Source organism: Coturnix japonica, chromosome 2 (genome assembly GCF_001577835.2).
Source record: "Coturnix japonica isolate 7356 chromosome 2, Coturnix japonica 2.1, whole genome shotgun sequence".
In the NCBI taxonomy this organism is placed as follows: Eukaryota; Metazoa; Chordata; class Aves; order Galliformes; family Phasianidae; genus Coturnix; species Coturnix japonica.
In genome coordinates this window covers 69,062,981-69,075,767 of record NC_029517.1, presented here as the reverse complement: position 1 = coordinate 69,075,767, position 12,787 = coordinate 69,062,981, and the positions used below count along the sequence as shown (strand labels likewise).

Genomic DNA, 12,787 nt, shown 5'->3' with positions numbered 1-12,787 from the left:
AGGCAGGCAGAACTCCTATCAAATACATAATTTCCTAATTTCATCTCTGTTTAACTTGCTTCTGTGGTTTCTCACTCTGAGCATAGATTTATGGCAAGCTCATTTTTTCTGTAGTGACTTGGTATTGTGCTCTGGAGTGACAACTCCTGGGGTACAATCATGCCATTGAAGCTGTAAGATCTATCAGTCATGGACAGATTCATATTTCCTCAGTGCTGTTCTTTTGCTATGCCAATCCTGAAATAATATTGATGCTGTACAGTATTCCTTGACACTAGACATTTCCATTGCTATTGTTGATTAGAACTTTCCCCCCCAAACGTCTTGTATCACAATAAATCCCTCAGTCATTTTGTTAAAGTTCTCCTTTATTTCTCACACAAGACAAAGATTACAGCCCAATAATATGCACTAGAACTGGTAAGTCTAGAGGTAGTTTTAACCAGCGATAATAAGGGAATAGTGTATTTTTCCCTAAGTGTCAGGGCAATATCAGCCTAAAGCAAATAAAGCCTTGTTTTTTGAGATACCTTGCCATCTGTAATCTCTGTCTTGGGTTTGCTCATATGAATTGGGAATGGGTTTTCACTATTCTCTTTTGGGGCCTTAGCCTCTTCATGCTGCAAGAAGTTTTCTTTGTGGAAAGACACGGAAAGTTTCCAGAACGTGGCTGTGTCCCAAGCAAGGTGACTGCTTTCTTTCACAAGAATCTTTGTACAAATGCCACAAAATCCTGCACTGCTGTTCTTAATTGCATAATCTACATACTGAGAAGTACTTGTTGGTTTATTCTCCCTGAGCTTTGGGAAGAACAGAAAATAGAGAACCCTGTAAACTACAGCTGGAGGGGCCCTCAAGAGGCTACCCTGTCAATCTCCCTACCTTCAGGCAAGATCACCTATAATGATGTCTTTCCTGACAGATGCTTTTGCTAACCTGTCCTCTGAATCCATAAAATATTTGATAACTATAGACTCCAGCTCCTAAAGGATAACTACTTGTCCGTTCCTGTAGAAACAGACCACAGAAAATAAGTGGTTGCCTGGTTTTAACTAGAATTAATGCAAAAGTATGCATCTTGTATTTGCTGAGTTCATGTGTGGCTTTGAAAACACTGTTTGAAAGTACAGCAAATACAGCAAGATTGATTGGTGGAAACAAAGTGAAATAAGCAAGTGCAAAACCAAACTGGGATAAGTTGAGCTCAGCAGAACCTGGTATAGTCTCTTGTTTGTCCTTTGGAATTGCTTAACTTAAGTGTTGAGGAACTGTTTCTTCTGATTCTCATTAATATAAGATCATCTTAGTATGTGTCAAGGAATGCCTTGACTCTACAGTAGTGAGGATTTAGCTGCACAGATAAAGCAGTGTAATCCAGCTATCTCTGCCTCGTTGCTTCAGCAGCAGAACTGGTGTGTAATACCTCAGCATATCTAGTATTTGATTATTCACAACAAAGCACGTGTGATTTAGTATTGCATATGACATTGTTAGATGTGATTTTTGTTTTGCTTTTTGAAATGAGTAAATAGTTTGGGTGAATCTTGTAGAACAAGGACTGGGACCAGTTTAGCTGCTGGCAGAGCATGCCACTTGTGTACTTGCCTCAAAGCATGTAATGATAACTGGTATCCCTTGTTTTATGCATGAAAGAGAAGCTTCTGATCTTAACTCTACACCCCATATCAGCTGGTGCAAGGTGAGTGAACTAGAATTTATTAACAATAAATCTTCATTAATATAGTACCATGTTGGAGCTTTTTAGAGAATTCTCCAAAAGACTGGGAAGCAGTAAGAGAACAGGAAACAAAGACAGTCAATGTTCTATGGGTATGAGTTTAATCTGTTCTGAGGTTTTTGCCCCTGAATCAAAAAGAGCACTTAAATGATGTCCCCTTAACTTCAGCAAATATGTTGGTTATCCTACTGAGTGGCTTAAACGTTAAGCATATGCTTCAAGCGGTTTGCTTTGCACAAATGTTTAATGATTGATAATATTACACTCAGCAGCACTGTCTCCTTCTCACTACTGTAGATTTCACTGTTACTTTTTTTCCCCTCTATTACATAACTTTGCAGGGAATCATTTTCCTATTGCTTCAGTATTTCCTATTGCTTCTTGGTAACAGAAAAATCAGTGTGACTCCTTGTGGGAGGGTGTCCAGGGTTCTTAAACTTTGAGATGTTTTAAGCTTTAAAATTCCATAGGCTCAAAAGCTCCATGACTCTGGAAGGAGAATGTAAGGTATTCATAGCTTTCCAGCCAGCAGTAGAAGGGGAAATCTAGTCTGCTGTTCTTGGTATATGGTCTTGACTTTTGTACCCCTTGTTCTCTATAGGTCTTATTCAGAAAGGAACATAACACCTTCTCCTGGTTCTCTGTAGTTGATATAACAATATGCTCTAATTTAATGCAGTTTTGTTCTCCATGCAGAAAATTAGGGTCCATGCGCCTGCTGATGATAGAACAAAATCTTTTTGTTTTTCAAAACAAGTGTGAATATGACTTCTTTTTGAGAAAAGCTGTATATATGTTAAGATTTGGTTTCAATGTATTTAAGTCCAATGGATAACAGTAGGTAAACTTAAAGGAAAGAAAGATATGCAACCTGATGATGTATAAGACTCAAAGAAGCTATTTTATGTCACAGTTGCATAATATATTGCATACAGCTTGCACTCTCAAAGAATAATTAGATTAAGTAATGTTAAAATTCTCTTATGCAGCTAAGAACAGCTAATAATATGCATTACGGTTTCTCATTTGTAGGACCATTTCTGTCCTTTCCCTTGCTGTTTCTCCTTTAATTGGGAATCTAGCTCCATGTTCAGATGAGACATGCATTAATTCTGCTATAAGTAGAGTGACTGCACTGGTCTGTGACTGGCGTGCTTGGGGCACATCTATAATGTAAACGATAGAAGTTCTGCAAGAACTGTACTAGGGTCATACTCTCCTTTTATATTACAAGACTGCTTTTCTTGCTTGTTGCCACTGGTAAGATCCTTTTCTAATGCGTACACTGGGTCATTCATGGATCTTCTCCAAGGTCTGCAGCTTGCAGTGCCCCTGTAGGAGTCACTATAACTTGTCATAGTGGCAATTTCTCCTGTGAAGTGTTAATAGGTCTGCTCACCTGTTACGGACCTGGAGGTCTACAAAAAGGTTTCATCAGTTTTATTTTGATCTTTGTATTTCTTTTGCTGAATAGCTTAAGGGGAAACAAAAAAGAAAAACAACACCACAAACAAATAAATCCTCCCCATACCTCAAAGCCAAGGGCTACTGGTCCACTGAGTGTATTTTTAAGAAACACTTAGAGAAACAAAGATATCCTTATTGCCACTGTAATGAGCAAAGCTCAATCCTCAAGACTTTTTTTTTTAGCAATGACAGGTTATACACCTTTTTTTTCCCCAACCTTTTAACATTCTGGGTTAGAAAGTAAGACTGCTACGAAAGCTTTCACTATGACATCACCTACAGGAGAGCCTGTTTGCTTTAATATTGGTTTTATATGTTAATTCTCTAGTAACGTAATCAAGAAACTGCTGGCATTCAGAAACAGCAAGTACCTAGTTCTCACTTCACCCCCTGACCATAATGAATGTAAAATGCTACTAGTAATAAATTGAAATGAAAAACTCCTTCATCGCGGGATGCAAGAGATTTGCAATCACATTTTGATTCTCAGAGTGCTGGTTGATTGGAGATGAATGCATGGGAAGATTGACCTCTTTTGCAGTAGCAGTTGTTTTTGTACTAACTGTGTGAAAAACAAATTTCAAATAGATGGCCTGTTGCACTTGTCTTGCAATTCATATTATTGCCTCTTTGATTTCTCAGCGGTAATACCTGATATAAACTCTTTGGGGACATCCTTCTTTTAGTATCTCGTAGGGAAGGGGGTGAATTTTGCCATCAACACAAAGATCAACTTCCGTTGGTCCCCTGTTACTGTCATCAAATCTGACTTCCCCCAATTGACTTGGTTTATTTTAAAATTGGTAATTCATGCTCTTCAAAACAAGATGAAGCTGTTGCTAAATTTTCTAACTAATCTATTTCTGCCTGAAAAATCACTTATGCTGTATGTGTTGTATACAAAAATTCTTGATTTTTTTTTCTGCAACATTTTATTGGTGCTGATTTTTTCTTAATTAGACTATCCTGACCATTTTTCTGATTTATAATCACCAATACATTGGTAGTTATATATGAATTTATGACTCTTCAGGAATTTTTTTCTACTATTTTAAGTGAAATTAAAATAGTCTAAAAAATAGTTATGCTCAGATTGCATTTGTATCCATCTACCCGTTTTTGAAATATCAGCTGCATTGAGTTTCTGGTGTTGGTTTTGGAGTGAGAATATTGCCTGGGCTATATTTTCCAGGATCACTTAGGCAATAGTAGCGTGAACTTGTATACTGCAGCATTCACCTGAGAGTATGAGCCAAATTGTTAATCTCATCCTGATTTATTAACTTAAGAAAAAAAGAGTGTGGTTGGTCTGCTTAGGTGCTTCTTTCGTCCCTATGCTTGCTGCTAAGTAACCCAATTAAAACAAGGAGCAACAAGCTCAGGCCTATGTTTGGCTGCATGTAGAAATTCCACAGCAGACCTCTGAATTTGCACATCTCCAGTCTTAGGCAAAGTGCAGATGTTGTTCAGGACATAGCAATCCCATCTCACTTTTCACTGGTTGAGAGTTACAAATAAATCAGAAAACACTGTGTCGTTTCTTGTTACCTACATCTTTCTGTCATTTTTTGGCTACCAGGCAGTTTCACTGACCATTATACTCCCCTTTGTTTCACATTCTTCCTTTTATTTTTCTTTATTTTAGTTATTAGTTTTGTATTATTATTATTTTCAGTAAAGAGGTGAATTCATTATACCATGAAATCCAGTAGATGCGTGTTAAGGTAACAAATGATAATTCCAGCTTTACAGCTACTTTATGCAGTGCAAAATGACTTTAATAGGCTCATGAGTTTGGGCAATAAACTGTTAAAATGGAAGAAGTTTTCAGTGTTCTGCTTGTCTGGAGATAGATGGATTTTATCAGAATGATCCTTAAGATGTGTTCATAATGTAGGGAAACATTTCTCATATATGATGCTATATATACTCTCAGAGACAAATGCTATCTGGAGTCATTAAAAACTTGGCTTTGCTTTCTGATGGCAGAAACTGCAAACATAATCAGCTATTTCTTTTATATCCTTTGCTGTATCAAAATAATTGGAAATAGCTCTGTGTTCCCTAATGGCCAGACTAAAATAATATGGACCTCTTTGGAATGCTGAATTGTTTGGATCACTTTTTCTCCTGTTCAAGCAAATACTGTTGTGATGACTTCAGCTGATGTCTATTTTAATATTAGACTAAATACTGTTCAGAAGCATCAAAGATTTGCCTATACTGAAGGCCATTCCAAAGCTCCATTTGTTCTGGCTGTGATTGTGAAGTGTTAGGTTATGTGTAGTAGTGTTTGAACCTTCTTGGTTTCCAATGTGTTGCTGTAATTTTTTGGGATTCCTTTAATTATAGGCACCTGAAATCTCTTTGTATTTAGGATAGGTAGTATTAAGATGCCTTGGACCAGGGCCTACAGGTCCTTCCTGTAGCAGCAGTAATTAAAAACCACATTCTGCAGTATGCCACGTCTCCTGGTACAGATGCATCAGAAAGCAGCTGGATCTGAGCCTGGCTGGTGTAACAGGTTAGTAGTAGTAGAGATTAGACACAATAAAAACCTGTGTCTGGAGCACTGTAGTTGTACCGGTTCTTCTTCCCATTCTACTTCTCCATGCCAGAAGCTGTTCTCAGATTAGAAATGGAGCAATGATGGTTCTCACTCCTGTGGCTTGTGTGTGTGCAGGGTGATGTAAGATGAGTTCTCTGAATCCTGTGTGAGCTAGTGTGTGATCTGAAAACTCACTCCTGTAAATTTATTCTCTGGTTCCTATTACAGGAAGTACTGGAAGCAAATTGTTACTTTGATTATTTCTAGCCTGCTGCTGACATCTGTTCCTAGATAGGACAAGCCTCAAACTCTTTTAAGAGATTGCAGTTACGATACACGAAATGAGTTAGTGGGATAATACCTAGCAATGAAGAGGATTTCTTTTCACTTACCTTTTTTGCTTTTGCTGCCTTTTTTTGCAATTCTGTGGTAAAGTGAAACTTGCAGGAATTTAAGATACTCACCAATAATGTTTCAAAGTGAGGTAAGAAGTCTTAATGTTGGCGCAGCAAGTACCTGCTTGCTTTGAAAAGGCACTGTCTGTTATGATGTAGCTACATACAGATGTCACTCCTGAACTTGTACATGGTCAACTTTACAAAATATATGTCAAGACCCAGGGTAATGCACTGCAGACTGCCTACCGTGACTACAGAGGCAAGAGTCTAGGAGACTATCTTCTGAATTTGCAAAATGTGAGGCAGCATTCTTCCTTTGTAATGAAGGCTGTGCTAAATAGTCTTTCATCAGACTTGTCCAATGTCTATATTCCAGAGCAGTCAACATATGAATCTATGTTACCATAGTGGAATGAAAGATTTATGTACTCCCTTAATTATTTTTGTTATCTCATGAAAATGGGCAATGATGTAATTCCTCCACCAAGCCTTTAGCTCACAAAATACCTGCAATAGTATCAGGGTTCTAGGCACAGCAACTGGCAGACTGCACTGGACTCTGTTCTGAGATAATTTCTGCTTTTAGACTTGAAACTGCAATATCTTGGAGTACTTGGAATATGTTTTTATTTTAACTTTTGTGTTGTTTTTTTCCCCCTGAGATTCCAGATATGTACATACAAGAAAAAGAAACTATCATCCTTTTTTTTTTTTTTTTTTTTTTTTTTTTAAGCCATGCATATTTAGTTTCTACTGAATACTGTCAGATAAAGAAAGAAAGGAAAGCAACCCCAGCACTTGTGCAATATGGATTCCCACGGTGGTATTCAAAGCAGTGTAAGGATCTTCCCCTGTTCTCATTTGGTACTGTTATTGTTTTTTAAAGGTGAATCTGGCAGGTTGTCTGCATTCCAAGTGAAAGAGAGCCCCTGGAGACAAGTGGCTTGTTTTGAGAATGGAACTCCATGAAAGAGCTAGCTCCTTTCATAGTGCTGCAGCTCCTCTACAGCTTATTTCTCTTAATGGGAACTTATGCATAAGAAAGAAAGAAAGAAAGAAAGAAAGAAAGAAAGAAAGAAAGAAAGAAAGAAGACAGAAAGAAAGAAAGAAAGAAAGAAAGAAAGAAAGAAAGAAAGAAAGAAAGAAAGAAAGAAAGAAAGAAAGAAAGAAAGAAAGAAAGAAAGAAAGAAAGAGAGAAAGAGAGAAAGAGAGAAAGAGAGAAAAAGAAAAGAGAAAACAAAAATTCTGCTGCACCAGGGTGGGAAGCTTGTGCCCTGGTTCCCTCCTGGAGAGATGTTTTGATGTCTATCTCCTTCCATCTGCCCTCTTCTCTTTCCCCCGCTATTTCTGAAAGCAACATTTTACTTTCTGCTTGCATAGCAACATCTCTGATTCTTGGCCTTTTTCACTGAACTGGGACTTTGGTTTCATCCTGTCAGCAGGTAAATGGCCTTAAACCCTTCATGGTTTTGTCAGGGTAAAGTGGAGTTGAAAAGCATTACATATGTTCCAAGTTGAGAGGCAGCTCTTTTGCCATGTTCAAGTGAGTTCTTCCCCTCCCCCTCCTCTTATATTAAAGGGCTCAGACACAATGAAGCTTTAATCAGCTTCATTGATTTAAAGCTAATTTGCACTTGGCTTCAAGGCTAAGGTCTGTAGCACAAGCTGAAGACCTTTAAATCAGAAGTTGGAATGAAAAGCCTTAGGTATATCATATTGTCTGCTGCGCAAAAGAATAGCAGCTTCTGAAGACTGCAAATTAACTATAAAAAAGAAAAAGCACAAAGCGGTGTTTTCTTCTGTGTTAATGTAACCTCAGCTTGCTGAGTTACACAAGCTTTGCTATCAACATTTCTGCTTCATCATGTAAATTAATAGAGTCGGCTGAATGTGTTTCAGCGCTGTGATGTTTTCAGCACTCCCATTCTGGTTGGTTTCAGTTGGATTTAACCTAATTGCCAAACTGATTCCCATCAGTAATAACTTTTAACATTTATTTTTCCCAAAGGGAAGAAATTGTCTTGTCTGTATTCTGCAATTAAGAAGGTGATGAAATATTCAGTGTATGCCTCCACTCTGACTTAAATTCTTTTGTTGACTTTATCAGATAAATGATAAAATATTAGCCAGCCTACGACCAGAGCATGTGCGAGCTGTTTACTGTTTGTCCGACATTTTAACATGCTTACATGGGATACATGCTTACCGGGATATATTTTTAATTTCTTTACAGTATGATAAGTAAACAGGGAAGTGTCACTACTCCAAGCCTTTGTTAACACTTGAACAGGTGGAGCAGAAATAATGCCTTTCCTTAGTTTGTCCTTTCACAGCACTTTCTGAGTGTGCTGTGTTCTCTTATGTTATGTTACTTACTGGAATTTTGGGTCTAGTTGCAAGGCTGGTACAGTCTAAGTGTGTATGGATGCTGTATGAACCTAACATATACAGGTAGGTACAAACTGATCAATTGAATCAAAGCATGGCTATGTAGGTTCTTCTTTGAGAACAATAGCTTAAACTAGCTTATTTTCTGCATCTACTTGTCAACTTCTTCCAATCTTGACCTAAATGCAAAGAGATAAGCAGGGTAGACTTGGGTTTGTGGCAGTATACAGTTGCTATTTTATTATGTCTATAAAGAAATAGAATACAATTTTGTCAAAGGTTCTCGCCTCTCCTATGTGCATGGTTTGGAAACAATTCATGAGCTCCTTGCAGCAATGGAAGAATTTCAATGTGTTCATTTAAAGATTGACTGCTTTCTTGTCAGGTCTGTGAAGTAAGTGCAAGCCTAAGCCAGGACAATAAAGTCAAGGCTGTATTTAATTTGTTAGCTCCTTTGTAGAAAATGTTTGCTTTTTTTTTCTTTTTTTCTTTTTTTTTTTTTTTAAATATCTGTTTTTCAATCAGAATCAGTGTGTTGATATTAGAAGCACGGCAAATTAGCAGCATTTAGAAACCACTGGGCACACATATAGTAAGAACAGGATAAAATGGAACGTGTGGAACGCTGCGGGAGTGTTTCACATTGCCTGCTTAGGTATCCGTGACAGGGAGGCATAGCATTCCTCACCTACCCTGCACATTGACATGTCCCTGGTGTAGCTGCATATTGGCATCTCAGGACTTTTCTTACCTGACACATAAAGCTCTGTGACTATAAGGGGTCCTTCCCTTCTGTCTCCCATCCTTTTCTCCTGTTCTCCCTTACGAGATTACATGATGTGAATGGGTTGTAGCTAGGAAGAGCCTACTTTCCAGCAAGGCTCTATGCATGTGCCATGTGCTGTAAGAGGCTTGTTCTCCCTGGTACAGCAACTTATTGGAAATGCTGCACCAGACATAACCACTCTGAGAGCAACCCAGCCGCATCCAGCTGCCTGCTTTCTGGAGCGCAGCATTGTACTGCCCGCCCAGGAGCTGCTGGAGGTAAAGCAGCAAAGTGTGTGATGGAGACGATAAGAGTCTCATATGTAAGGAGTGAAACTGGATAGGTCTGTGTCTAGAATACATGATGCTGTGGGTATTTAAAAAGCTTTTCATTGCCAGAAATTTGAGACCTCAATTGCATGGGAAATAGCAGGGGTCTGAGTGACAAGCATTTCTTTCCAGGCAAGTGGTAATAGACACTCCATTGCAGACTAAATTTGTTTAAAATATGGATACCTGTTACATTTGGCAAGGCATTTTGAAGTTGTCTTTCTTTGCAAATGAAGGGCAGTCCATATGCCTTATGTTTGATGGTGTGGCACGCATGATATTTTGGCCTAAAATGATATGGAAAAAATATATATATATTTTAAAAAATGGCTATTTTCACAAAATATGAATTGTTTTGGAAGCACAAATATTGGACTGGCTTTTCAAATTGGAAAATATGTTGAGTGTATGGGAGAAAGATGTTAAACTGTCAGAATATTGACATTTTCAAATACACAGAATCATAGAATGGCTTGGGTAGGAAGATGTTTTAAGATCATTCAGCTTCAACTCCCCCTGCTGTGACAGGACTGCCACCCATCAGATCAGGCTGCCCAGGGCCCCATCCAACCTGGCCTTGAATGCCTCTGGAATTGGGGCATCCACAGCTTCTTTGGGCAGTCTGTTGCACTGTCGTAGAGAATAATTCCATATATCTAACCTAAATCTCCCCTCTTGTCCTATCACCACATTCCCCAAAAAAGAGCCTGTCCCCATCTTTTCTGTAGGCCCTCTTTAAGTTCTGGAAGGCCACAATGAGGTCTCCCTGGAGCCTTCTCTTCTCCAGGCTGTACAAGCCCAGCTCCCTCACCCTGTCTTCATAGGACAGAGGCTCCTGCCCTCTGATGATCCTCAGTGCCCTCTTCTGGACCCACTCCAATAGGTCCACATCCTTTATGTGCCGGGGACCTCAGAGCTGAAGGCAATAGTGCAGATGGGATCTCAGAAAACATTGGGAGAAAACAGAATGGTTGAAATGAAAAGAAAATTTGTTGCTTTGATGTCAGTCTGTATTTTTTTTTTTTTTTTTTTTGTTCATGATTCTGACTTTTTATTTTGACTTTTATCTTTACTGAAGTTGGGATCATGCATTAATTCCCAAATTTTCCTAGCAGTGGTTCTATTTTGTCAGTCACTAGAGATACAATAAAGGTCAAAGCAGTGAGGATTATGCTGAATGTGTATGCAAGTTTATACTATTTCAAAGCAAACTGTGAAGCTATGCAAGACAGCATAAAATAATAACAGATAAACTAAATTGACTGAGACAGGAATACCATTCTGGAATCAGGAATACCATTCTGGAACTTCAGAAGAGTAGAGCAGACCACCAAGAAGGTCAGAAACCTTGAATAGGCTTTTCATGAGTATTGGAAGCCTTCTTATCTGAAAATACTGCTGGAAATGTCCTGGTCAAGATACTTCAGTTGATCTTTTCACTTTTCTAGTTATCTTTTCATTTTACTGACTTCTGTGTATTAGGATGTGATAAATGCTTTTTTTTTTTTTTTAAGAAAAGGAATATGCTACAGAGCCAGATGTTCCATTTGTAAGATAAATAATATGATATGGACTTATTGAACACTATTGATTGCTAGAAGACAATACATGTGGTACTGAAATGACATTGGAACAGCAGTTTAAAAGCATGTGTTCACTTAAGATTTCTCAGGCATGGCTACATTACCAGAAAATTCTTTTATTGCTTTTGGACTTGGAGATAAAGGACTGAGTGCTGCAAACAAATGCATATTCAATGAGCCGCAATGCTTCCTCTAGTACTCCTGCTGGGAGCAGAGTTAAGTGTTCACAGACTGGCCTTAAACATTACAAACTTAACATGTGTTAAACGTCTGTGGAAATCTCCTGTCAAACTGCACTTGGTTCAGATGATCAGTCTCCTTCTCAAAAGACCTGGCACATCTCATGGTATCAGTGAAATAAAATAAATAAGTAACTCAAGGAGGACTAACAGCCCCAAGAGATTTAGTTTTAGTTAGCTGATTAGTACCTGGGGTACTGTTGGTTTGGTTTGTGATGCTCATGAATGTGCGTGTCCTTTTTTGTGTGTGAGTTTTGCCCCAGCTGTAATAACATCACACATAAAAACTGAGAGAGAGACGGACAGACTGACTGACTTCTAAATTTAATGCTAAAGCTTATCTTCAAGAAGCTAATGTTAGCTTTTGATGATGTCTGTCTTCCACTGCTTGGGAACTTGTGGAGAAGGCTCTATTTTTAATTTTTTTCTCTTTTCTGACATTGAGAATGACTGCAGAATGCCTTCTTTTGTGGAAGAAGGAATCTAACGTGCATTGGAAAAGTCTCTTTTATAACTTAGGAATATCTGCTTTGGCTCTTGACTGCAGCAAACGGTACTTACATTTAGGGCAGGAGTGTTTATGAACCTGTGTCAAAATAGCAACTGCAGCATAGTTTTCCAGAAGCATGAAGGAACTGCCACTGCCAAAGGACAAATGTTAGGACACTTACTTCTTTCGGCTGCCTTGTTGAAGTAAATAATTACTCCCTTTATTTTAACAGGTTCCAAGTGCAGATTAGAAAATCGGTTGCTTTAAAGCTATTCTCAGTGGTTAACTTTAGAGAAGCTTCTTCCATTCAGTACTCAGTGAGCATCTTACAGGTTAAATCAGGACACCTGAGCTAAGCTTCTGCTCAGTGTTTCACTCTAGACCTCATGAGAGCACTGTATTTAGTTACATGAAACTCTGAAACTGGAGCTGGTCTAGACTTACCTCACTTAAAACATTAGAGGAATCTATGACAGAAGTACAAGTGAATCATTAACTGTTGTTGTTACTCCTTTTGGACCAATCTGGAGATACTCAAATCACATGTGCGTTGCAGTTTCCAGAGAAACATGTTGTGGTGGCTTTCTGGCTTAGTGAAAATGATTGTTTCTTCTCACTGGTGTGAAATGAGTGGGTGAGCTACCACGCTGCTAACACATTATTGCTCTTACCATTATCCAGATCGCAATGTCTGAAGTGACGTGTATCTTAATTGAAGATACGGTAAGTCCTCTCATCATTAATGACTTGAAACAGAGCCATTGAAATTAATGAGAGAAATTCCAATTTGCTACAGTGCTTGTTGGCAAAGGCATGGAATCCTTAGCTCCACTTTGCAATC

General features: G+C 38.4%; 1 long non-coding RNA gene across 3 annotated transcripts in view; it reads left to right on the top strand.

Moving 5' to 3' along the window:
* Positions 1-12,787, top strand: part of LOC107309719 — a 259,412-nt gene that overhangs the window by 56,547 nt on the left and 190,078 nt on the right. Inside the window, exon 1 of one of the 3 annotated variants that reach the window (XR_004306123.1) lies at positions 12,477-12,669. The exons of the other annotated variants lie outside the window; for them this stretch is intronic. This is a non-coding gene — a long non-coding RNA (uncharacterized LOC107309719). Of the gene's footprint in view, positions 1-12,476; positions 12,670-12,787 lie in introns of those variants that run through there. 3 annotated transcript variants of the gene reach the window in all.